Genomic DNA, 27,061 nt, shown 5'->3' with positions numbered 1-27,061 from the left:
CAGTACAGTTTCATTGTGCCCTTCTGAATTATTAAGGCTTAATATCTAAAATGATCTTTTCTGTCTTTCTAAAAAGACTCTTTAAATGTAAAATAGAATACAGATGCAAGAAAACTATAAACAGCAGTCACATGGCTTAGTAAATTATTACAAATTTTAATAATGTAAAAACTACAAAATCCAAGAAATATAACAAAGTCACAAACATAGAGACTCCTCATGGGCTCAGATTCAGTCTCAAAACCACCCTTTCCCTCAAGATCAGCCGGCATCCTGACTCGTATATTAGTCATTTCCTTTCATCTTATCAACATTTTATCCTCCAGGTGTGCTTCGCAAATTACAATTTAGTCTTGCCAACTTTATTTTATGTTTCAGTCTTTTTTAATCTACGGATTCCCTTCTGTCCTTTTTGTTTCCTTGTAACTTATCTGTTGAAAATCATGTGGTGTTTGACCTTTAGATTTTTTTGCAGTCTGGATTTTGCTGATTGCATACTCATTTCAGGATGTTCCTCTGTCATTTACACCTTTTGCAAATTGTCAGTTGGCCACAGAGTTTTCATCAGATTCGTTTTCAATTCCTTTGGCAAGACTATAGGTATTGTCTTGTCTTATCAAGAGGCATGTCTTGTGGTATAAACAGTGGTTGACCTTCCGTGACTAAATCAATTGCTGCCTAGTGAGTAGCAAATGGCAATAGTCAAATTAAAGGTAAAAATACAGTTCAACTACTGCCTGAGTCCACTTGGGCCACTATAAGAAATAATCACAAACTAGAAATTTATTTCTCATAGTTCTGGAAGCTGGAATGTCCACGGCCAAGGCAGACTCAGTGTCTAATCAGAGCCCAGTTCCTGGCTTATAGACAGTGCCTTGTTTCTGTGTCCTTACATGGTGGAAGGGATGAGGAATGTCTCTCAGACCTCTTATAAGGGCATGAATCTTATTCACAAGGGGCCCAACCTATTACTTAATCATTGCCCAAAGGCCCCACCTCCTGAAACCATCCAACTTGGGAGTGAGGATTTCAAAACAGAGATTTTGGGGAGACAAGTATTCAGACCATAGCAACTACTATTTGGTTTCATAGTAATATAACTCCTTTGGAAGGACAGGATAAATCTTTTCCTTTTGTATCTTATTTTAAGGATAATGATTTGCTTCCCTATTATTTTCCTAAAATTGGATAACTATTATTATTAAGAAATTATAACTTTAAACATATTTGATGAATCTAAGTTAGTCTTATATATCATCACTTTTGGAGCTCAAATTGTAAAATGTTTGACAGTGGCAGCCTCTTCAATATGACACCTGAGTCTTTTTGACATAACCCTTAGCTATCTAAAAAAGAAAAGGCATGTCTATTACTGGACACAAAGATTATTTATCTCAATTTTTATTGTTTATATACATAACATGTCTGTAATCCAATAAAGAAATACACATATACACTATGAATATAAATCATCCACATTAAATAGATATCAAAAGAAGAAGATACATAAAGGGCCCAAATGTTGGAATTACTAGGAAAAAAAATACTTATAAATAACTTTTGCATTGTAAAGAATCTAGTGGAAAAGGTATCAAATATGCATGACCAGATATAGAATATTATAATATACAGAAATGGAAACTCTAAAAATGAGATTAATGAAAACACATGCACGTACACACACAAATAAACACACATGCATACATACGTGTAAGAAATGAAACTGTCCTCAGTGGGTTATCAGCAAATTGAACACAGCAGAGAAAAGAATCATTGAATTTGAAGACAATTAGTTAAAAGTTATTCCAACTGAAATTTTTTAAAAAGTTGGAAAAAGAAACAGAACAAATACAAACTGATCTCAGAGAAATGAAAACTTATTTCCACACAAAATTCTGCTCATGAGGCCAGGCGCGGTGGCTCATGCCTGTAATCCCAGCACTTTGGGAGGCCCAGGTGGGCAGATCACCTGCAGTTAGGAGTTCAAGACCAATCTGACCAAATGGTGAAACTCCATCTCTACTAAAAATACAAAGTTAGCTGGATGTGGTGGCACATACCTTTAATCCCAGCTACTCAGGAGGCGGAGGCAGGAGAATCGATTAAACCTGGGAGGCAGAGGTTACAGTGAGCTGAGATTGTGACACTGCACTCCAGCCTGGCGACACAGCAAGACTCTGTCCCAAAATAAAAAAAAAAAAATAATACCCAAAAATACATAGTAGCACACGATTAATACATGCAACAACTTGGATGGATCTCAAGAACATTATTCTGGGTGAACAAAAGTTAATCTTAAAAAGTTGTGTGGCTTCATTTGTATAACATTTTCAAAATAACAAAATCAGAGATATGGAGAACGTACTAGTGATTGATATGGATTAAGAAAGGGGTGAGAAGCAACTTTAAAAGAATAGCACAAAGTATTGCCTTGTCAATTTCCAACTTTTTAAATTTATTTTTGATAGCAATTTATATATATATATTACTTTTTATTATTACTCCATTTTTATGCCTTCGTATTTCTTTATTTCTTCAATACATTTTAATATACTGTGCTGTACTTGTCATAGATTTTCTAGACTGAAATTTAATTCTCTTGTTTTTCTTCTTTATTTGGGAAGTGAAGTTTATGGATTTTCTTCTGTGGATTTTTCTAGATTGAATACACAGATTCTAGTATGTTGGACTATCTTTATTGCTATTTTCAATGTTTTGTAATTAGGTATACTTGTGTCTCTCTTAGGCAGAAACATATATAAAGGCATGTTTTCTTTTTGCCATGTTGATGGGAGCTTTTTTTCCAGTTGTGTTTAATTTCTGATTTTATTGCATTTTGCTCCAATATTTTTATATGATTTTCATTTTTATAATTTATAGAATTATTTTAGTACAGCCTAAGATATGGTCAATAACAATATTATTTTTAATTTAGTTAAAAAGTCTATTCCCTAATAATAGAGGAGTTCAATATATGAGACTGTGTATATATGTGTGAATATATATATATAGTGTATATGTGTATATATATATACACACTTTCTACATAAAAAGAGTATAAAATATTTTGTGATCCTCAAAACTATTAGGCGAGTGATATCAGCACTCTCCTACTAAAATAGGAGAGTGATCCATTAGTAATGAATGTTACATAGCATTTCATTCCATAAATGTATGAAATATTATATATCCATTATGCTGATAATTTATGAGTTTTCAATTTGGGACTGTGATGAATAGAGCTGGTAACAGCAGCTAACTAAAGGCCACTAAATGAACATATTTATGTGCCTCTGCTGGGTTTAAACCTAAAAATGGAATTTCTGTATCAGAGGGTATTCAGATGTTCATCTTTAACAGATACTGGCAAAGACTTTTTTAAGGTGTTTGTCAGATATTCTCTTTTCACCAATATTCTGTGACTTTTCTGGTTGCTAAATGTTTTTGCTAGTATTTTGTATTTAATTAAAAATATTTTAACAACAATGGGTAATATATTGTCTCCTGTGAAATGCTTGTTCTTTTGTCTATTTCTGCTAGAATAATCTTTTTGAAATTGATTTATAATAAATCTTTATTTATATATTTACTAATATTTATAGTAATTTTTATATGCTATAGATAATAATATTTTGTTAAATATCTTTATTGTGAATATGTTTTCTCATATTTTGGGATACACGATTTCTTAAATGCAATGAAGTCTAATTTACTAGTTTCCAGGTTTTTATTTGAGTGCTCTCAGTGTCCTAGATAAAGATTTGTGCCTTTCTCTAAGGACATACAAATATCCTCCTGTGTATTCTTCTCAAAACTTTATTGGTTACCTGTGTACATTTAGATCTACAATTAATATGGATTGATTATGTTTATCCTTGCAATTAAAGATCAAGAGAAAATTATTTTCTATACAGTTTTCCAATTCATTTGGCATTATATAGTAACAAAATCAGTCGTTCATCACTGTATATATGAGGATCTACTTCTGGACATAATATACTTTTTAAAACATTGATAGACTTTATTGTTTAGAGCTGTTTCAGGTTTGGAGACAAAAATTAGTGGAAACTATAGTAAGCTGCTCTGTGCTTCCCTCACCTAACACTCCTTCCACACAGCTTCCCTTATTATCAATATTTTGAAATACTATGGTACATTTCTTACAATCGATGAGAAAATATGATACATTACTATTAACGAAATTCCATAGTTTCCATTAGGGTTCACTCTTTGTATTGTACAAGCTATGGGCTTTGACAAAACCATAATGAGAAGTAACCACCATTATAGTATCATAACCACCTATTTATCCCTCCCTCCCTTCCCACCAACCACTGGAAACCACAGCTCTTACTGTTTTTATTATCTTTTCCAGAAAGACATATAGTTAGAATCAGTCTGGTATGTAGCCTTTTCAGATTAGCTACTTTTATTTAATACTTGACAATATTTATATGAGTATCCTCCATGTCTTTTTGTTACTCGATACTTCATTTTTTTATAACTGAATAAAATTCCATTGCAAGGATTACCAGTCCATTTATCCATTCACCTACAAGATTACATCTTGGTTGCTTCCAAATTGTGGCAATTAAGAAAAAATGCTATAACCATTAATGTGCAGGTTTTTGTGAGGACATATGTTTTAAGTAAATACTCATACCAAGAGTATGATTACTAGATCTTACCATAAGACCAGGTTTAGTTTTGTAAGAAACTGCAAATTGTCTTCCAAAGTGGCTGTACAATTTTAGTTTTCCACCAATAATAAATGACAGTTTCTTTTGCTCCACATTCTTTTGTTTAGTTGTATTAGGATTTTAAATCTCCTTAATTATAAGATTGGGAATTAATCAAACTATATGTCTTCTGGAAAAATAAACCTAGTAATATATGTTGATGATGAAAATAATAGTCTGGGGTACAGTAAATGACATTTTGTATGGCAAAAGTTAGCGCTGGCCTTCAGTCCTGCTCTGATACAAAGCCAAATAATATAGCAATTCTAATGTTAAAACTCTATGAATTACCTCCTTTCAGATTGTTCTGTGAAAACTGAGCTAGATATTCCTTTTCACAGATGGTGTCACCGGCCTGTACCCTATATGGCGATACGTGAAACAACTCCTTTCACTACGCTTGCAGATGATCAAGAACATCCGGCCTTACATCTAAATAGGAGGACCTAGAGTAGTTTACATTGAGGTCATGAAACAGCTGGGGAAGTCTCCCGTGTGTACCTCTCCTGAGCATGTAATTAACTGTCTGCGATATCTGTAACCTCTTCAAAACAGTCTGCATAGTCATTTGGATAAACATTTAAAATATTCTACATTTATTAGTATTCTAATAAATAATTACAGCTACCACTGAATCTACAACATACATTTACTGGCACATAAAACAAATTGCAAAGTGTGATTGCTTATATATTCTTCTGAATAATATGAAAGAACCACTTAGAAACTATAGCACTTCACACCTATATGGTCAACTGTGTATACCTTAAAGGGTTTTCACATGGGATTTAGATTAAACATACCTGCACATGTGCATTAAATATAATAAATATAATAGGTATTATGTATAAGTATTTCATATGAATATTTTTGGATATTCATGTTTATAAACTGTTACATTTGAAGTAAAATTCACTCCATACGGCTATGAAAAAATGTGTATTAAAAAATAAAGTATCTCAACTAGTTTCCTTTTTTAAAGCAGAATTCAAAGAAAATAATGTCCAATTCTGCCTATACTGATAGATGACATTAATGAGATAGTGCGTTTATTGTGTTATTCTCAGTGTCTGCAACTTCACTATAACATAAGGAGAAATTACCCAATCTTTTTTCATAAGGATGACAACTTGCACTTTGGCAAATAATGACTAAAATGACTTTGTACAAATATTTTTCATCCATAAGCCTTTTTCTCAAAGTTATTGGGATTTAAATTAATCATTATTATGTTTTTATAATGTCACCTTTTAAGGAACTCAAGATTGATAGGTATAATTTGAAGGGCAGTGCGCCCCAAACATCTAAATACCCACTGCACATATCATGCTGACTGATATCTCACTATTAAAGATTTATTCCACTGGGATAGAGTTTTAAGAAATTTACATATTCAAAATATCCAAAGAAGAGGTAAATTTAAAAATTTGAAAGCTCACACTAACTCTCTATTTTTACCAGTGGCTACCTGATCAGGCAGGAACTAGACAAAAGCTAGGTGAAAACAAGTTAGAGAGAAAGGGATAAGAGACAGCAGAAGCACTCACTTTCTATAGGGTCAGGAGAGGGTGCCAGAGCTCCACTGCTTATACTTTACATATGTAGGGACAGCCAATCTTGTATACATACTCACGAATCTGAGAGTATAACAACATTTTGCCAACCTAACTCTTAACATTGATAAAGCATGGCTTCCTCTAAATTATTATCTCTTCAAATTTAAGTGTCTTGGTTTTATTTTGGAGCATCCTCTGCCAAAAGCAGATATTAATTCTATGACACTTAATATGTAAAAAAGCTTAATGCACAACGGTCAAGGGCATTGGAAATACACAGATGTAGATTTCATATCTAGCTCCATCAAATGCAATGTGTGACACCATATTGACTTCAATTTCCTGGTTTCCAAATATAGAGAACAAAGACAATAACACTGGGTTGAATTGCTTGCAACTAATGTTTACAGTTTATGCATATAACATACTATTTCTCACACTGAAACATTTGATAACATTTTAAATATTCATAATTGTTTTATCCAATGTAAAATATTTATAATAGTTTCTCTCCTTACCTCAAGTTTATTGTAAAGATTTAATTAAATAAGCTATGAATAATGATGTCTGGTAAAATGTAAGATGCATATAAATGGGGTAAGTGTGTGTGCTAAACTAATACTACTGTCCTTTCATTAACTTAGGAGCACTGGACAATTAGACTATTTTATTAGACTTTGTTTATTTTATAGAGTATTGTAGGACAGTGCTTCTCTGAAGAACAGACATAATCTCTGCATTAATGGGAAATCTATAGTAGGAAGCAGTCATAAGCTTTTGGTTTTATTTTGGTTTTGTTTTGGTTTTTTGCTTTTATTACCTTTAGGACATGCTTCCTCAGTGCTCGAACTCCAAACTGAGTTAGTGTTAATGCATGGATTTGAGTCTTCCTTTCTATATTCGGGTAAATGTGGCTCTCACTGCCTCTATATTACAACATGTCAGATAAGTTTATGTGTAATGTGTTTTGAAATTATTCACAAAAATTGGTTATCCCATCCTTTATATTCTATAAGTTTTAATATGGTATTTCCTTTTGCAATAATTGGCCCATGAGTCTTTTAAATAAACTTTTGCATAATTACAGCAACAGAAATACTATGAATTTTATAGAACATGCCATGCCATGGTCTTTTTATATTTATTTATTTATTTTTTATAAACAAGGTCGTATTTTGCCACACAGGCTGAAGTGCAGTGGCACGATCAAAACTCACTACAACTTCCTAGATCTCCTGGGCTCAAGTGATTCTCTCATTTCCACTTTCTAGGTAACTGGGACTAGAGGCATGTGCTACCAGTCCCAGCAAGTTTTTATTTTTTTAAAAATTTTTTGTAGAGACAATAGTTTCACCATGTTGCCCAAACTGATCTCAAGCCTCTGGGCTTAAAAAATCTGCCTGCCTCCACCTCCCAAACTGCTGGAATTATAGGTGTGAACCACTCATTGCACCCAGCCCGTGCCATGATCTTTAAATATCAATTGGCTGCATTCTCTGCACTACAGTAAAAATATATATACAATTTTAAAAGGCTTAAGCTGCTATAACCCAAGAAGACCATGGTGCTTTTAAAGATACTTAATCAAAGGTCAAGAATAAGAAATGTTGAATGAAAGAAAAATTTATAATCACTTTTTTAATGTAAAATAATTTTTATGTTATTTATTTAATCATTAAAGAAGAATTGTGGTTTTGATAGTTTTAAAGGTTACAATCTTGTGGTTATAATTATCATAATTACCTAACCTTATGTATGTTAGGCAAACTTTAATGAAATTCATTTTGTCACAAATTCTTTACTGAATAAACTAATTTATTTAAAAAAATAAGGAACTTAGAAATTCCCAAGTAATCTTAGTTAATACAACTAAAAGATGGCCATATGGCATGGCTGCAATAGTCATAACCGTTTTCAAAAACTCAGTTATTTTCTAGATGGAACTGTGGCCTTAGATACAATTTCAGATCTATATTTAGCTAAAATGTTGCAAAATTGGGTAAGGACATATTCCTACACTTCTAAAGCAGGCTTTTGGCCATTTGCCTACTTTATTATACTGTATTTATTGAGTCAGAGAACATACTAGAATTAAAGGCTAGAATTCACAGTTTTGGAAATCAAATATATGTTGTAGCAGGGAGAAATATTTCTGCCTTTGATCTGTGACCAATAAATCACAAGACAGCGCCCATCTTCAGATGAAATAGAATATTTGGCCACAGTCACTTTGATATCACTCTTACTAAAGTGTCATCACGCCAGCCCTGTCAAGTACTTAATTACAGAATTGCTTCTACTGGGAAATACACACAGTTGATATTTTTCACCATATTCATCTCAAGCCTTACCACCTTTTAAGGAAACTCTTAATGTCTACATTTTTATTAATTTGTGTAATTTAATTTTGAAGTTTTTTTAATTTGGAAAAAACATTCATCGTATTTTAGGACTGTGAGAACTGAATTTTGAGCATAAATCAGAGCAATCTGTTTTGGAGAGCAATTTGGTAATATTTTGAATTTTGCTATCAGACAACATAAAATTTCACATGCACACACATACACTAATATATGAACAAATATTTTTCCAGTCCCTTTGCCTGATCAACAATTAATCATTTTGTTATGAAGATGCATATCCTCTTTTATGTAGAAGAAAGTTTCTTCTATTATTTAATTGATTATTCTTCTCCTCTTTATCTTCATTTTTTTCTGTATTTCCTAATTCATGTATATCAGACCTACTTCCATTCTCCAGCTTGCTCCTCTTGTAACTGATCTTTTTGCAAAATCATATTGTTTCTAAATTTAATAAAATATGGCTGGGCACGGTGGCTCATGCCTGTAATCCCAGCACTTTGGGAGACTGAGGCGGGCGGATCACCTGAGGTCGGGAGTTCGAGACATGGAGAAACCCCGTCTCTACTAAAAGTACAAAATTAGCTGGAGTGGTGGCCCACACCTGTAATCCCAGCTACTCGGGAGGCTGAGGCAGGAGAATCGCTTGAACCGGGGAGGTGGAATTTGCAGTGAGCTGAGACTGGGGCATTCCACTCCAGCCTGGGCAACGAGAACAAAAATCCATCGCAAAAAAAAGAAAAAAAAAAAAGAAAAAGAAAATATCTTGATCTCGATTTCTCTACTGTTTAATCTTACAATCATTGCCCCCTTGATAGTATTTTATTTTAATATGCTATTTTTGTTTGTCACTTGAAAGCATATTCTCCAAACTCAATTTGTTTTCTTCATATTGATGACATTTGTTTTCAAATATTGTAGGCACTATGTACAACATACTGTAAGGAGACAGGATGCCTTTTTCAAATTACCATATTCTTTTCAAAATTCTAAAATAATCCTTTTTTCTTTTCCAACCATGGAGTCATTTAATGTGCCTAATGATATTTCTGTATTCTCTCTTTTAATACATTCTTTTTGGAAGTTTAAATGTGTTCTGTCAGATATATTGCAGACCCTTCTTCAAATACCTGTATGACAGATAAAGGGAGAAGGAAGAAATTTGTGTTGACTCTGAATTTTTTTTTTTTTTTTTTTTTTGTATTCTGCTGATCCAGTTTGCCATAATGCGTGCAGGCTTAGTTAATCATGTGGGCAGCTGTAAACTAGGCCGGGGGCCTGAACTTTGTTGAGTTGTTCCAGGCAGGAACTCTGGTAACTGTAGATTCTGAGTCATGCTTAGGGGCACCTGCTCCCCTGTAACCACCACACTTGCTAGCTTGACAGCATCCTCAGTTTTTGCCAGATTGGGAGCTTAACAAGGATCAATGCCAAGTCAGAATTCTACTGGAGTGAACTGCCAGGCAAGGCAAGTATAGGGCACAAGACACCGTTGCTCAAGGTTTTGTTTGCTTTGCTCTGTGTTTCGGTACTAGCTCAAAGATAGTTGATGCACAGTTCCTCTTTTCTAAAAGATACAATTGCCCTTTTACAAACCCCACTACAATGCCTACATTTTACTCGGGCCACATTTCATGCCAAATGTTGGTTAGAGATGAGTTTTGTGCCCAGGACATCACGGAGGTAGCCCTGTCACCATTTTCTGAACAGCTCAGCTTGTTCCTACCAACAATCCCATTGCTTCATCTTGATCTAAGCTTCTGCTAATCAAACTCTGGGAGTTTTCTAGTGCTTTTGGATAATTTCATTTACTGTTTAAAAGCAAAATGAAACATAACACATATAAAAAATATTTTCTTTGTATTGGTAGCTCATATCTATTCATATCCTGTATAGATATCTCTAGTGCATTGTTGGCACTCTTCTGATTTAGGATTTTTATCCTTTTTATTATTTTGAAAAATTGCCCTTTATTATTACAGACATGATTTTGAAACAATGGAAATCTAAGAAGAAATTGCTCATTAATGTCTTCCAAAATAAAATTTCTGTTTTAATTTGGTCATAAGATCTTCCAGACCATGTCTTTGAATAATCAATTTTGACATATTTATATACCTACATACATATAATACTTAGGTATAATATTATGTGTTGTCTCTCAAATATGCATAGCTATCCATACATACAGCCCTTTGTTTTTCTTCCCTCACATCATCCCTTATCCCCTGTCCTACCCACTACAGGGAGGCAAGATTAGCACTTTGGAGGTGGGGCCTTGTGGGAGGTGATTATATCATGGGGACAGAATTCTCCCTTTTTTAAGTTCTTTGAAAATTCTCCAAAGAATTTTCAAATTCTTTGAAATTAATTGAAATGATGAGATGAAGGAAGAGAAGAAGGGGGAGGGAGAACAGAGGTGAAACTTAAATCAAGTCAAAGTCCAAAACGGCACGGCGGTTTTGGAAAAAACTCAGGCATTGTCTGGCTTACTCAATTTCTGCTCTTTGTATTGCATTTTCAGTGGATAAAATTTTATCACCAGCTCACCTCAGGATCTTCCAAACATACCATCATTTTTTTTCTTCCTTTTCTAGTTTTCTTCTTAAAAACTAATATTATTAGGGCTTTTATTTTATAGAAATGCCTACTTTATTTAAGAAATATCTATGAATACATTATAACATATGAGTCACTAGCTTTACATCTATTTAGGTTCGTAAATATTTTCAACTTACGTTTGTGTTTTCTAATGCTTATAGTTCATACAGTTACTTTTGGATTTCCAGAATGCTTTGGGTAATTTATTTGAAAAGCAGTGTCTTATAGAAATAAGGAAACACCCCCAGATGGATTGAAGAAGCGAAAGTTAAAATGAACATTTGTCACATGGAACTGACTTCTTCAGTAGGCAAAGGCTGTGATGGCTGTACAATATTCCCCTTACTCTCTACTTCTATTTCCAAGTACTTAAATATCCTTAAAAAATATAAAGCTTTACTGGAAGGTGTGAAAATTTAATATGATTTGGATCTGTGTCCCCATCCAAATCTCATCTTGAGTTGTAATCCTCAGTGTCGGAGGTGGGGCCTGGTGGGAGGTGATTTTATCAAAGGGATGGAGTCCCCAAGAATGGTTTAGCACCATTCCCCTAGTGCTATTCTCCTGACAGAGTTCTCACAAGATCTGGTTGTTTAAAAGTGTGTAGCACCTCCCTACTTCTCTCTCTTCTTCCTGCTCTGGTCATGGAAGACGTGCCTGCTCTTCCTTCGCCTTCTTCCATGACTTTTAAGTTTCCTGAGGCCTTCCCAGAAACCAAGCAGATGCCAGAATCACACTTCCTGTACAGCCTGTGGAACCATGAGCCAATTAAACTTCTTTTCTTTATAAATTACTCAGTCTCAGGTATTTATAGCAACGTGAGAATGGACTAATATATAATTCTATCAGAAATATCCTGCCTTACCTGTGCCTAATTTTGACCTTGATGGCTTTTGATCCACTTGAACAGAGTTCGTTATTGTGCTACTTCAGCACCTAAGAGATGCTATTGTTCCTTCCTGTTAGAGACCTATGATAAAGATTTCTCTGAAGCAAATGTACTTTTCCAGGAGTAATATTTAGCATAGTGTCCTCTCCTCCCCACTTGTAGAATATTCTTTATACAAGGATATCAAACAAGTAGTATATCAGAAAAGATTATCAAGTCTCATAGCTTTATGTTCAAAGTTATGTTTTAAGTCCAATAGATTAAGAAAGATACATTACCACTTCTTCTCTGAGCAAATCAAAGGAAGAAATATTTTATAGTTATTAAAATCACTATTTCTCTCTCTGTGTTGCTCTCTTTCTATTTCAGCCTTTCCCTCACTTTTATTCCTCTTTTAAGCCTGTTTTAATAATATTTAAGTAACTGCTCTGTCCTAGATAATGAAACTTGTCTAATATAGAAATTTTTGGAATGACTCATTTACTGTATTGGTTCACCTTGTGTGACAAGTATACTGAAGAGTTTATAAAGAATGACAACGTGGTGAATTGCTCTAATTGAATCAATGATCTAAATAGCCTTTTATATCTTAAATAATTCTGTTTAGCTCAAGCCATAAAAGTGACAATAATTTTAAGGGATATGCTATTGAAAATTGCTGTTCTCTTCAATATATTAAATCTTAACTTCAGGCCTAGAACTCTATTAATGAAAATATAATTTCAGCCTTACCAACGCATTCATGAAAGTGAATTGATCTTTATACAGTGTATTGAAAAAAATAATGGCATTTTTTTCTTACAAATGAAAGCTGTAGGTATGTTTGGAATTGTTTATTTCTTTTTTTGCTACTGCATTATGAGAAAAATGGTCCACAAATGCTAAAAAACCAAAAATCTAGTTTGGTGTACCTTGTTTCAGTAGTCTAAAAAAATTTATCAAACTTAATTGGAGATAACATTGGGATTAAAAACTAGCATGGCTTAACTTTATTTTTTAGTTAAGTATCTGGTATTTGTTCTTGGGGCATTACCTAACTACCTTTATATAAGTTAGGTATGCAGTACATAAGACATTTGTTAAAATTATAGATTCATGGAGCACACGTGCAGGTTCATTACATAGATATGTTGCATAATGCTGGGATTTGGGCTTCTACTGAACCTGCTGCCCAAATAGTGAACATTGGATCCAGTAGGTAGTTTTTCAACCCTTGCCCCACTCCCTCTCTCTTCCCTTTTGAAGTCCCCAGTATCTATTGTTTCTGCCTTTATGTCTATGAGCAACACAAAAAACTTAGGACCCTTTTTTGCAAATGGCGGAAAATTTTATCAAAAGTGCCTTAAATAAGATGGAAATTTATTACCACGAAATTGAAATATTCAGCTCGTATTAATTTCAAGCACAGATAAACAGGAATGTTACAATTAGTAATTATTTTGTCTTTTTTATTCATCAGTTTAAAGTCTACATTTCATCTTTTTTTTCAGTATGTTCAGTTAAACAACCATCATCACTACCTAATTTTAGTATAATTTCATCACTACAGAAGGAAACCCCATACTCATTATGAATTACTCCTAGTCCCCACTTCTCCAGTCATAGGCAGCCAGTAGTGTACTTTCTGTCTCGACGGATTAGCCTAGTCTAGATTTTACTATAAATAGTATCATATAGTACGTGGTCTTTTGTGATTGGTTTCTTTTACTTAGCATAATGTTCTTCAGGTACAACCATGTTTTCATATGCATCAGTATTTGATTCCTTTTTATATCCAAATAACATTTGTGGTATACTACAGTGTATATGGATATGCAACATATGTTAATCCTTTCTTCAGTTGATGCATATTTAAGTTGCTTCTATTTTGGGATTCTAAGTGGGCAATCTTTTCACTTTCCAGATGGTGTTCTTAAAATGCAAAATTTTGTTATGTATTTGTCATGTACAACATGACAGTTTAAAGTACATATATATTATATAATAGTTTAATCTAGCTAATTAATAATGTTTGGCCTTAGCTAGTTATAGTTTTGGGATAATAATGCTTAACATCCACTGTCTATGCATTTTTCAAGAACACAATATATCATCATTAACTTTAGTCACCATACAGCCACCTTGTGCAACACATCTCTTGAACTTATTTCTTCTAACTGTAATTACGTATCCGTGGATCTACATCATCTAGTCACTCAATCCCTGCCAACAACCTCAACCTCTGGTGACCACGGTTTTACACTCTACTTCTATGACATCAACATTTTTAGATTCCACATTTAAATGAGCTCATGTGGAATCTGTCAATCTGTGCCTAGCTTAGTTCAATTAGCATAATGTCTTCCATGTTTTTCCATGTTGTTGCAAATGATTATGATGAAATCTAAAGTATTTATATATTTTCTTTGGTTACTTGTACTTTGGATGTCATATATAGAAAATCATTGTATAACCCAAGCTCACAGATTTGCTCCTATGTTTTCTTTTGATTTGTATAGTTTTACCTCTCACATTTAGGTCAACGGTCAGTTTTAAGTTCATTTTTATAGATAGTGTGAAGTAGAAGTCCAACTTCATTTTTTTTTTTTGCATGGATAACCAATTATTTCAGCCACATGGTTAAAAGACTATCACTCTCCCACTTGAGTTGCCTTGGTACCCTTGTCAAAAATACTTTTACTATGAACATAATGGTTTATTTTTTGATGCCATTTCTTTTCCATTGATGTAAATATCTCTTCTGCTCTAGTACCATACAGTCCTTATTACTGAAAATGTTTTACTAAGTTATGACATTAGGAGAAATATCTTCTACTTTTGTTCTAATTTTAAAGATTGTTTAAAATATTCTGCATCCTTTACATTTCTGTACAAAATTTAGTATTAGCTTCTAACATTCCACAGACATAAAAAATGAGAATTTCTTTGAGATTGTTTGAATCCACAATATGATTAGTTTGTGGAGTATTTCAATTTTAATGATATTAAGTTGACCAATCACTGAACATGGAATTGCTTTATGTTTGTTTAGATATTGTCCCACCTTCAACAATATTTTGTAATTTTCAGTGCACAAGCCTTGAATTTCTTTTGCTAAATCTATTTCTCTGTTTTATTTATTTTTTGATACTATGGGAAATGGAATTGTTTTCTTCACATAATTTTTATATTCTTCACTATTACTATAGGGAATTACTATTGTTTTTGTATGCTAATTATGTATTCTGTTGTCTTACTGAATTTATTAGTCATATTAGACATAATCAGCTGTGGGCGTGTTTGCTTATGCTTGTGTGTGTATTTCTTAGGATTTTATATATAGAAGGTCATCTTATTTATAAGTAGAGATAAATCATGACCTCTTCCTTTCCAAAATGAATTTCATTTTTAAAAAATTTTTATTATCTATTTTATTATTTTTAATTTTATGTGTACATAATAAGCATATATACTAATGGGGTAAATAAGATATTTTGATACAGACATGCAATGCATAATAATCACATCTGGATGAATGGAATATCCATTACCTCAAGCATTTATCCTTTGTGTTATAAATAATCCAATTATACTCTTTCAGTTATTTTAAAATATACAATAAAATTATTATTGACCACAGTAACAATGTTGTGCTAGTAAATACAAAGTCTTAGTCATTCTTTCTAACTATTTTCTTATACCCATTAACCATCCTCACCCCCTTGTCCCTCTCTTCCCAGCCTCTGGTAACCATCCTTCTACTCTCTATCTTGATGAGCTCAATTGTTTTAATTTTTAGCTCCCACAAATCAATGAGAATGTGTGGAGATTGTCTTTCTGTGCCTGGCTTCTTTCACTTAACACAATGACCTCCAGTTCCATTCATGTTGTTGCAAATGACAGATCTTATTCTTTTTTTTTTTTTTAATGACTGAATAGTGCTTCGTTGTGTATATGTACCACATTTTATTTATCCATTAATCTGTTGATAGACATTTAGGTTGCTTCCAAATCTTAGCTATTGTGAACAATGCTGCAACAAACAAGGGAGTGCAGATGTCTCTTCAATCAACCGACTTTCTTTCTTTGGGTATACACTCAGCAGTGGGATTGCTGAATCATATGCTAGCTGTATTTTTAGTTTTTTCAGTAATACCCAAACTGTTCTCCATAGTGGTTGTACTAACTTACATTTCCACCAACAGTGTACAAAGATTCACTTTTCTTCACATCTTTGCCAGCATTTGCTATTGCCTGCCTTTTGGATATAAGTCATTTTAACTGGGGAGAAAATATATCTCATTGTAGTTTTGATTGGCTTTTCTTTGATGATCAATGATGTTTAATACTTCTTCATATGCCTGTTTGCAATTTGTATGTCTTCCTTTGAGAAATGTCCATTCAATTCTTTTGCCCCTAGTACCTTTTTCCTATGGAATTGTTTGAACTCCTTATATGTCTGGTTCTTAATTACTTGTCAGATGGGTGGTTTGCAGATATATCTCCCATTCTGTCTGTTGTCTCTTAACTTTGTTGATTGTCTCCTCTGCTATGCAAAAGCTTTTTAACTTGATGTAATTCCATTTGTCGATTTTTGCTTTGATTGCCTGTGCTTGTGGGGTATTACTCAAGAAATTTTGCCCAGATCAATGTCCTGGGGATCGTCCCCAAAGTTGTCTTGTAGTAGTTTCATAGTTTGAGGTTTTAAATTTAAGTCTTTAATCCACTTTAATTGCACATTTCTATATGGCAAGAGATAAGGATCTAGTTTCATTCTTTTGCATATTGATATCCAGTTTTTCTAGCACCATTTAATGAAGATGCTGTGTTTTCTTCAGCATAGGTTCTTGGCATCTTTGTCAAACATGAGTTTACTGTGAGTGTGTGGATTTGTTTCTGGGTTCTCTATTCTGTTTCATCAGCCTCTGTGTCTCTTTCTATGCCAGTACCATGCTGTTTTGATTACTATAGCTCTGTAGTATAATTTGAAGTCAGGTAATGTGATTCCTCCAGGTTTTTTTCCCCTCTCAAAATAGCTTTGGCTATCTAAATTTTAGGAATTTTTTTCTATTCCTTTGAAGAATGTCATTGGTATTTTGATAGGGATTGCCTTGAATCTGTAGATTGCTTTGGGTAGTATGGACATTTTAATAATATTGATTATTCCAATCCATGAACATATAAAATTTATCAGTTTTGGGGAATCCTTTTCAATTTATTTCATCAGTGTTTTATAGTTTTCATTATAGAGAGTTTTTATGAGTTTGATTAAATTAATTCCTAGGTATTAAATTTATTTGCGGTTATTATAAATGGAATTACTTTCTTGTTTCTTTTTTCAAATTGCTCACTATTGGCATATGGAATTTCTGAATTATTGCATGCTAATTTTGCATTCTACAACTTTATTGCATTTGTTTTTCAGTTCTAACAAATGTTGTATGGAGTCTTTAGGTTTTTTCAAATACAAGATTATATCATCTGCAAACAAGGATAATTTGATGTCTTCCATCCACTTTGGATGTCCTTTCTTTCTTTCTTTTGTCTGACTGCTCTAGCTAGAACTTCCAGTACTATGTGAAATAACAGTAGGGAAAGTGGGCATCCTTGTTGTTTTCCAGATCTTAGGTGAAAGGCTCTCGATTTTTCCTCATTCAGCACAATACTAGCTGTTGATCTGTAATACATGGCTTTTATTATTTTGACGTATGCTCCTCTTATACCCAATTTTTTAAGGATTTTTATCATACTCTGATCTTTTCTTCTACTAAGAAGAAAATGCTGAATTTTATTAGATGCTTTTGTGGCATCAACTGAAATGACTGCATGATATCTATCATTCATTCTGTTGATATGATGTAGAATATTAATTGATTTGTGTATGTTGAACCATGTTTGCATTCCAGGGAAAATCCCACTTGGTCATGATAAATGATCTTTGTAATGCATTATTGAATTTACTTTGTTAATATTTTGTTGAAGATTTATACATCAATATTCATCAGAGATATTTTCCTGTCATTTTCTTTTTTATGATGTGTCTTTGTCTGCTTTTGCTAGCAGGGTAATACTGGCCTCGTAGCATGAGTTTGTAAGTATTTCCTCCTCCTCTATCTTTCAGAATAACTTGAGTAGGATTGGTATTAGTTCTTTAAATGTTTGCTAGAATTCAGCAGTGAAGACATCAAATCCCAGGCTTTTCTTTACTACCAGAATTTTTATTACAGCTTCCATCTCATTACTTGTTACTGGTCTATTCAAGTTTTCAATTTCTTCCTGGTTCAATCTTTCTAGGTAGTATGTATCTAAGAATCTGTCCATTTCTTCTAGATTTTCCAATTTATTGACATATAGTTACTAATAGTAGCCACAATGATCCTTTGATTTCCTGTAGTATCAGTTGTAATGTCTCCTCTTTCATTTCTAATTTTATTTCTTTGTATTTTCTCTCTTATTTTCTTAGTCTAGCTAAAGGTTTTTCAGTTTTGTTTATCTTTTCAAAAGAGCAACTTTTTATGTCATTGATCTTTTGCATTGTCTTCTTCATCTCAAATTCATTTATTTCTGCTCTGATCTTTATTATTTCTTTTCTTCTACTAATTTTGGGCTAGTTTGTTGTTGCTTTTGTAGTCTTTAAGATGCATTATTAGATTGTTCATTTGATGCTTTTTTTCTTTTTTGATGTAGACATTTACAGCTATAAACTTTCCTCTTAGTATTCCTTTTGCTGTATCACATTAGAACAGAAACTACAGAAATTCAAAGGTTTTAGTATGTTTTCATTATTATTTGTTGCAATAAATTTTTTCAATTTTTTCTTGATTTCTTCATTGACCCACTGATTATTCAGAAGCATATTGTTTGATTTCCATGTATTTTTATGGTTTCCAAAATTCCTCTTGTAATTAATTTCTAGTTTTATTGGGGTCAGAGAAGATGCTTGATGCTATTTCCATTTTTCTGAATGTTTTAAGACTTGTTTCATGACCTAACATATTAACACCCATACTTAGGGATGATACATATGATGAGGAAAACATTGTATACTCTGTAGCTGTTGGATGAAATATTTTTTAAATACCTATTAGATCCATTTGGCCTATAATGCAGGTTAAGTCTAATGTTTCTTTGTTGATTTTCTGTCTGGAAGATCTTTCCATAGCTGAAAGTGGAGTGTTGAAGTCTCCAATAAATAGTGTATTGGGGCCTATCTCTCTCTTTAGCTATAATAATTTTTGCTTTATATATCTGGATGCTTCACTGGAGCATGTTTTATAACTTAAATAATTAAATATTTTTAAAATGTGATATAATTTTACATGATTTTAATGGTGCTTATGTAATACAACTTGTGTAAGATATTTATGAATGGTTTTCAAAGCTTCTTGAATATTACAATATAGTATTCTTTACAAATGTTTGTTTGTAACTCTATCATACTGGGGTAGAATCCTAATAAAAGGATTGCAAAGTCAAAGGGCATGAACATTTTAAAGGCTTTTATACATATTTTCTGATCACCTTCTAGATGATATTACCAGTTTGCTCTTCCTTCAGACAGTATGAGATTACTTTATTCCAAGTATGTGATAAAATTATTATTTAGACCATTGAACTAAATGCATGCTTAACTTCCAGTTCTTGCACATCCAGATGTGTGTTATTTTTGTCTAAGAACAATCCTGAATTTAAAGTATAGTGTGATTTTCAATACACAAGTTTGGCAAACACTCACTTTTAAAGATGTATATTTTTTCGTGGATATAACTGAAAGGCAGCTGTAGATGAAAGAATTGAATGTGTTTGTTGGCAAAAGTGATTTTGCTATGTAACACTGGAAAACAATTGAGTTTTAAATGTGACTTACGCATGAAATTTAGTATCAGTCTCCAAAGGGAGCATCTAAGCCCTGCTTGGAAGAAGAGTATATATAATATAAGTTTGCTAGAAATACTAGTTGTGTTACTGATATACTAGTTGTGTTACTGATAATTATCATTTTTTTTATATATTTGAGTTTATACCTATTAACTCATTTGTGTGTTCTATTTTCCCATTTCTTCTTTTTTTTTCATTCTTGTGAACTAATTTTATTTTATTTTAATATTTTTCTCCTCCTGGTTTGGAATAATGAACATTTCTAGTTTGAATGGTTATCTCAAGAACTACAGTATAAATAATTAACTTAGTAAGGCCTAAAACTAATCATTATCTGTAAAATAGTAGAAGGACTTTTGTCTTTATATAATAATACAAGGAAATTGTCTTTCAACCCCTTCTGATATGCTATTGTTGCTTTATATTTTAGTTTTTCTTTTCAGTTTACATACGACAATCTAACTTTATTTTACCTTCAATATTTCTTTGGATTCTTGAACACATCTATATTTTTGTTCTCTCTATTCCTATTCTATCTAAAATCTTCCATTTTAAAATATTTCTCTGTGTTCTGAAATAGCATCTCTTAGAATTTCCTTTTTGAAGATACCATAATACAAATACCCTAAGCTTGATCTAAAAGTATTTTCATTCTTAAAGATCTTTCATATGTCTAAAATTAAAGCTGGGCATTTCATTCCTCTAAAAATATTGAAGATGGTATTTTATTCTCATTTAACATTTTATGCTGCCATGAAATTGAATTGTCCTTTTAGTGGCTGTTGCTTCTATGGTAGTTAGCCTTATCTCTCAGGGTGTCTTTCTGATCTTTTCTTTTTTATCTGTGTTTTGCTTTTTTACTTTACTATTTCCAGATGTACATTTCTTTTCACTTATCTTGATCGTGATTGATTGAGATTTTAAAATCTGTTGAGTAGTATATGTATCAGAAAACTTTTAATGGGTCACCTTAGATCTCTTGGCTTCTGTCCATGAGATCCTCAGCAATTTTGTTTTCACTTCAGTAACTGATGTATATTTCAACTCTAGGTGATCTCCCCCTATGTGTATAAACCCCACAGTTCTTTGCCTTGCACATGTCATATCTTCTGCCTCCTAAACTCTAAAATTCCCTGGTTCTGTTCAGCACCCTGATGCACAGTTAGCGTTTCAAAGGAGTAAGTTTTGGACAATGGGTTTAGGAGAAAATACGTTTTTCTTTCTAAGAACACCAGTTAGGACAGTTGTTAATAAATTCATCTTAAGCAATAGTTACTTTCAATAGGACTTGGGAGCAGAATAATTTAATGGACTGATAGTAACATGGACACCATTGGCTTTTAGAGGTGAGATGGTGATAATCTCTGTCATAAAGTGGCAGTAAAACTACTGAGGTTTTAACACGTTTAATTGGGAGAGGGTGCGGGCAGAAGCTGAGGTGTTGGAAAGAGCAGTGGTTGTTGTAGTTGACTTGTATGATGGCAATGATAATTATACGGATTTTGGAGATGGTTGGCTTCTGTAAATGACATTGAAATTTTTGCAAAATGAAAAAGCCGCTGGGCAACTTATTTCATACTGCCAAGTCAGTAGTTTTGAATCGAAACGTAATGACAATTGAAATGACATTGAAATTTTTGCAAAATGAAAAAGCCACTGGGCAACTCATTTCATACTGTGAAAAGTCAGTAGTTTTTATCCATGGATTTTAGGCAGACTGTAATATATTGTCTCTTACAGCCACAAAAAGGACTGCACTGAAATTTAGCCCTACATGTAGCCCTACAAAGCAGCCTAATTTTAATGGTTCCAAGAAGGATTGTACCACTAGAATAAATAGTAATTTTTTTTAAAAAAAATCACATTCTGGAAAAAGTTGAAGAAGTTAATGCAACTTAACTTATTAAAAGACTTAAAAAATAGGTTGTCTCGCCTCCCTTTTGAAAACCAGATGGATTGTGGCAGATGACAATGGGCTATGATAATCCTAAACCACCCTGCTGGATGTTGTGTGTTTACTGGAGCAGATCAACATAGCCTTTATCATTTGTAATAAATGTTATTGACCTAACACATGTATTCTCTTCAGTCCCCATCAATAAAAACAATAAAAACCTGTTTGTCTTTACAGGACAATGCATATTCTCTGTATTGCCCCAGGACAATATTTATTCTCTTGCTCTTTACCATAAATTAGTCTGTTGGGCGCATTATTATCTTGCATTCCACAGAATATTGTACTATTGAATTGGTGATATTTTACTAATTGTAATTATATTGGGCTGGAAGTAACAAGTATCCTAGAGGCTCTGTTTAGGCAAATGTTTTCCAGAGAGGAGATGAAAACCTGTGAAGAGTCAAGTTCTTTTACATCCACGAAGATGCTGTGGTCCAGTGGCCTGGAGTGTGCTTTCTGATATTAGGGGCAAGTTGTTGCACCTCACATTTATTATCTCTAAAAAACAGGTAGAGTACCTGAGCACCCATGTGCTGATTTTTCTAGGGATGAAGGTAAGATTCAGGCAAAATACTCTTCTAAATATAATTCTGCTAACGTTACAAATGGAGCAAAGAACTTTGATAAAAACCTGGCGTATACAATGAAGTAGTTTACCTTTTTGAAAGGACAGAAGAATGATCCTTAGTAGCCCAAGAACTAGTTTTACATAGCTATCACAGTTCACACATTATTGGTTCAATTTCATGAAACACTCTGACGTTTTGGATAAAGTAAAAACAACATTTTCACACCATGGTAATATAAAAATTCTAACTCTAATAAACCATACATTAAAATAAAAACAATTGTTTTATGTAATTGTTTTATCTTTGGAATAGTGAGATATATCTCTGATATGTTTCCAAGGGATTTCTGCCAAAGTCATGCTATAACATTTTGTGCAATACATGGATAAGTATTTATTGAAAAGAAAATTTTCAACTGAATCATGATTTCTAGTGTTCAAACATTGTCATCACAAATCAAAAGAAAATAACATTATATGCTATACTTAATAAAATAGCTTAAGAGAATATGAATTTCCAAATATTTCCTTATGGTCTTTTTTGATAGGAATGCATCAACTTGATATTATTAAAATTAATTTTTGAGATTACCTATTATAGGACAAGTATTTTATTACTGACTTTTCTTGTTGAGATTCATTGGAATGGAAAAATTAAATAAGAAAATAATTCATGATTCAAGTCATTTTTTCTTTGAAGTTTCTCAAATTAATTGGGGGTAATTATGAAATAATTATGATACTTTAGAAGATAACGATGTCTCTGAATGAAGAATAGATTAGGATGGTGGAAGTGGGAACAGTAAGATCTGTCAGAAGGCATTGAAGTAGTTTATGTAGTTATGTAGTTATGTAGCAGGTATATAGTTATGTAGCAGGTGAAGTACTTTGGAAATGATATAAACAAGGACAGTAGTATGAAATGAAGAGAAGTGCATGAATTTAGCATATTTTCTGGATTTTAAGCTGTTAGAAATTGCTAATGAATTCAATCTGTGAGAGAGCTGAAGGTGAAAAAATATCAGGGATAATTAATAAATTTTTTATCTAATATGTAGTAAAGTATTATGTAATTATCGGGGGGACAACATTGGGAAAATAACAGCGTTACAAGGGTAGAAACCAAAATTTTTCTTTGAATATGTAAAGTTTGAGATACAGAGTGGTTATTTAAGTGGTGGTATCAAGAGACTGCTAAAAATATCTTCCACTTAAATTATGAGTCAGACCTGGCTGCTGAAATGTGTGAGTTGTCAATGTACAAATGTTATAAAAAACTAAGCTATTTTCCAATAGTGAAGGAATGTGGATAGAGAGGCAGAGATTAAGACTAAAGTTAAGGATACCCCAACACTGTAATTCACAAAAAAGAACAAAACACATTAAAGAAGACTAAGAAGGGGCCAGCAGATCAGAAAGAAACCCAGATAATGTGGCTTCAGAAAACAAAGAGAACACATTTGAAAACTAAGAAGTGGCGGCAAGAGGCAGAGTAAGATGGTTGATATGGTTTGGCCCTGTGCCCCCATCCAAATCTCATCTCAAATTGTAATCCCCATGTGTTATAGGAAGGGCAGGGTGGGTGGTGATTAGATCACGAGGGCAGATTTCTCCGTTGCCATTCTCATGATAGTGAGTTCTGACAAGATCTGATACTTTAAAAGTGTAGTACCTCCCCCTTCACTCTCTCTTTCCTATGCCATGTAAGACTTGCCTTGTTTCCCCTTCACCTTCTACCATGATTATAAGCTTCCTAAGGCCTCCCCAGTCATGCAGAACTGTGAATCAGTTAAACCTCTTTTCTTTATAAATTACCTAGTCTCAGGTATGTCTTTATAGCAGTGTGGGAACAGACTAATGCAATGGCTGAATAGAAGCCTCCATCGACGTTCCTCCCCACAAGAACACCAAATTTAACATCTATCTACACAAAAAAATACTTTCATGAGAACCAAAAATCAGGTAAGCAATCACAGTACCTGGGTGTAACTTCATATTGCTTAAAGAGGTACTGAAAAGGGTAGGAAAGACAGTCTTGAATTGCTGACATCACCCTTTCCCCATCCCTTGGTAGTGACCATATGGTGCTGACAGAAATTCTGTGCACTTGTGGGACTTTGCATGGGAATACAGTGCTGCCAACACTGGGCAGAACTCAGCTGATGCCCATGAAGGGAATATTTAGAACAGCCCTATCCAGAGGGGAATTGTTCATCCCAGTAGTCAGAACTTAAATACCAGCAATGCTGGCCACCATGGGCTAAATTAGTCTGGGGCCCTAAATAAACTTGAAAGGGAGTCTAGGCCACACGGACTGCAACTCCTAGGCATGTCCTAGTGCTGTGTTGTGCTTGGAGCCTGCGGACTTGGGAGTCACATGACCTAGTGAGACACAGCAAGGGTAGCCAAGGGAGTGTTTGTGCCACCCTTTCCTCAACCCAAGGCACCACAGCTCACAGCTGCAAAGGAGACTCCTTCCTTCTGCTTGAGGAAAGGTGAGATAAAATTAAGGAGGATTTTGTCTTGCAACTTGAAGAGCAGCTCAGCCACACTAGAACAGGGCAAAAAGCAGAGCTGCGAAGTCCACACCCCAGGCCCTAGCTTCTGGAGAGTATTTCTAGATACACCATGGGCCAGAAGGGAGCCCACTGCCCTGAAGGGAGGAACCCAGTCCTAGCGGGATTTATCACTTCCCGACTACAAGCTGACTGAAGAGTCTTTGGGCCTTATGTGAATGTTAGCAGTACCCTGGCAGGCCTCCACAACGGCCTGTGGCGGTTGGACATGGAAAACCCTCCTCTGCCTGGGGAAAGGAGAGGGAAGAGTGGGAAGGACTTTGTCTTGTGGTTTTGGTGCCGGCTCAGATGCACTAGAATAGAATAGCAGGTAGATTTCTTAGGTTTCCGACTCCAGGCCCTTGCTCCCAGACAGCGTCTCTGAACCTGCCTATAATCCCTTCTCTTCAAGAGAAGGGAATAAGACTGGCTGATGATAGAGCCTGCTGATACAGCCCTAGGACCTGAAGCAAACATAGGCAGTGGCCAGGTAGTAGTTATAGTGGGCTTGGTGTGAGATTCAGTTCTGCGCGGGCTTCAGGTCTGACAGAGTGCAGTTCCAGTGGTGCTGACCACTGAGGTGGTTGTGTCAACCCTCCCCCATCTCCAGGAAGCTCAGCTCACAGCAACTCTGTTTGGGAGAAAGTAGGAAAGAGAACAAGAGTCTCTGTCTGGTAATCAAGGGAATTCTTCTGGATCTCAACCAAGACCTCCAAGACCACCAAGGCAGTACCTCTACAATCTGCAAGAACCACAGCATTACCTACTGTGGGGTATCCCCTAATGCAGGTAAGGCTGCAGTGACCAAAAACTGAGATCACAACCCCCAAGTTCCTTCAAATACCTGGGAAGCCGACAAGCCCAGACTGCAAAGACTACAATAAATACCTAGCTTTTCAATGCCCACATACCAACAAACATCTACAAGCATCAAGACTATCCAGGAAAACATGACCTCACCAAAAGAAATAAATAAGGTACCAGGGGCCAATCTTGGAGAAGCAGAAATGCGTGACCTTTCAGAGAGAGAATTCAAAATAGGTGTGCTGAGGAACTTTAAAGAAATTCAAGATAACACAGAGAAGTAATTCAGAATTCGATTAGAAAAATTTTATAAAGAGATTGAAATAATTAGAAAGAACCAAACAAAAATTCTGGAGTTGAAAATGCAGTTGACGGCCAGGTACAGTGTCTCATGCCTGTAATTCCAACAATTTGGGAGCCCAAGGCAGGTGAACTGCTTGAGCACAGAAGTTTGAGAACAACCTAAGTAACATGGTGAAGCTCTATCTCTACCAAAAAAAAAAAAAAAAAAAAAAAAAAGAAAAAGAAAAAGAAAAAAAAGAAAAGAAAAAATTAGCCAGGCATGGTAGTACATACCTGTAGTCCCAGCTACTTGGGAGGCTGAGCTGGGAGGATCACTTGAGCCTGAGAGGTAGAGGCTGCAATAAGCCATGATCATGCCACTGCACTCCAGCCTGAGTGAGACAGCAAGACCATTTCTCAAAGAAAAAAAAAACTTAAAAGAGAAAGAAAATGCAACTGACATGCTGAAGAATGCATCAGATTCTCTTAATAGGAGAATTGATCAAGCAGAAGAAATAAGTGAGCTTGAAGATAAACCATACGAAAATACACAGTCCGAGAAGACAAAACAAAAAGTAATACAACGGAATAAAGCACACCTGGAAGATCTAGAAAATGGCCTCAAAGGGGCAAATTTAAGAGTTATTGGCCTTAAAGAGGAGGTAGACGGCAAGCGCTAAAACTTATATTCAAAGGGACATAACAGAGAACTTCTCAAACCTAGAGAAAAATAACAGTGTTCGAGTCCAAGAAGGTTAAAGAACACCTAGCAAATGTAACACAAGGAAAACTAACTGAAGGCATTTAATAATCAAATCCCCAAAGGCTGAAGGATGGATCCTCAAAGCAACAGGGGAAAAGAAACAAATAACATAAAATGGGGCTTCAATACA

Source organism: Theropithecus gelada, chromosome 17 (assembly GCF_003255815.1).
Source record: "Theropithecus gelada isolate Dixy chromosome 17, Tgel_1.0, whole genome shotgun sequence".
NCBI lineage: Eukaryota > Metazoa > Chordata > Mammalia > Primates > Cercopithecidae > Theropithecus > Theropithecus gelada.
The sequence above is the reverse complement of the archived record's forward strand: the minus strand, read 5'-3'. Positions refer to the sequence as shown.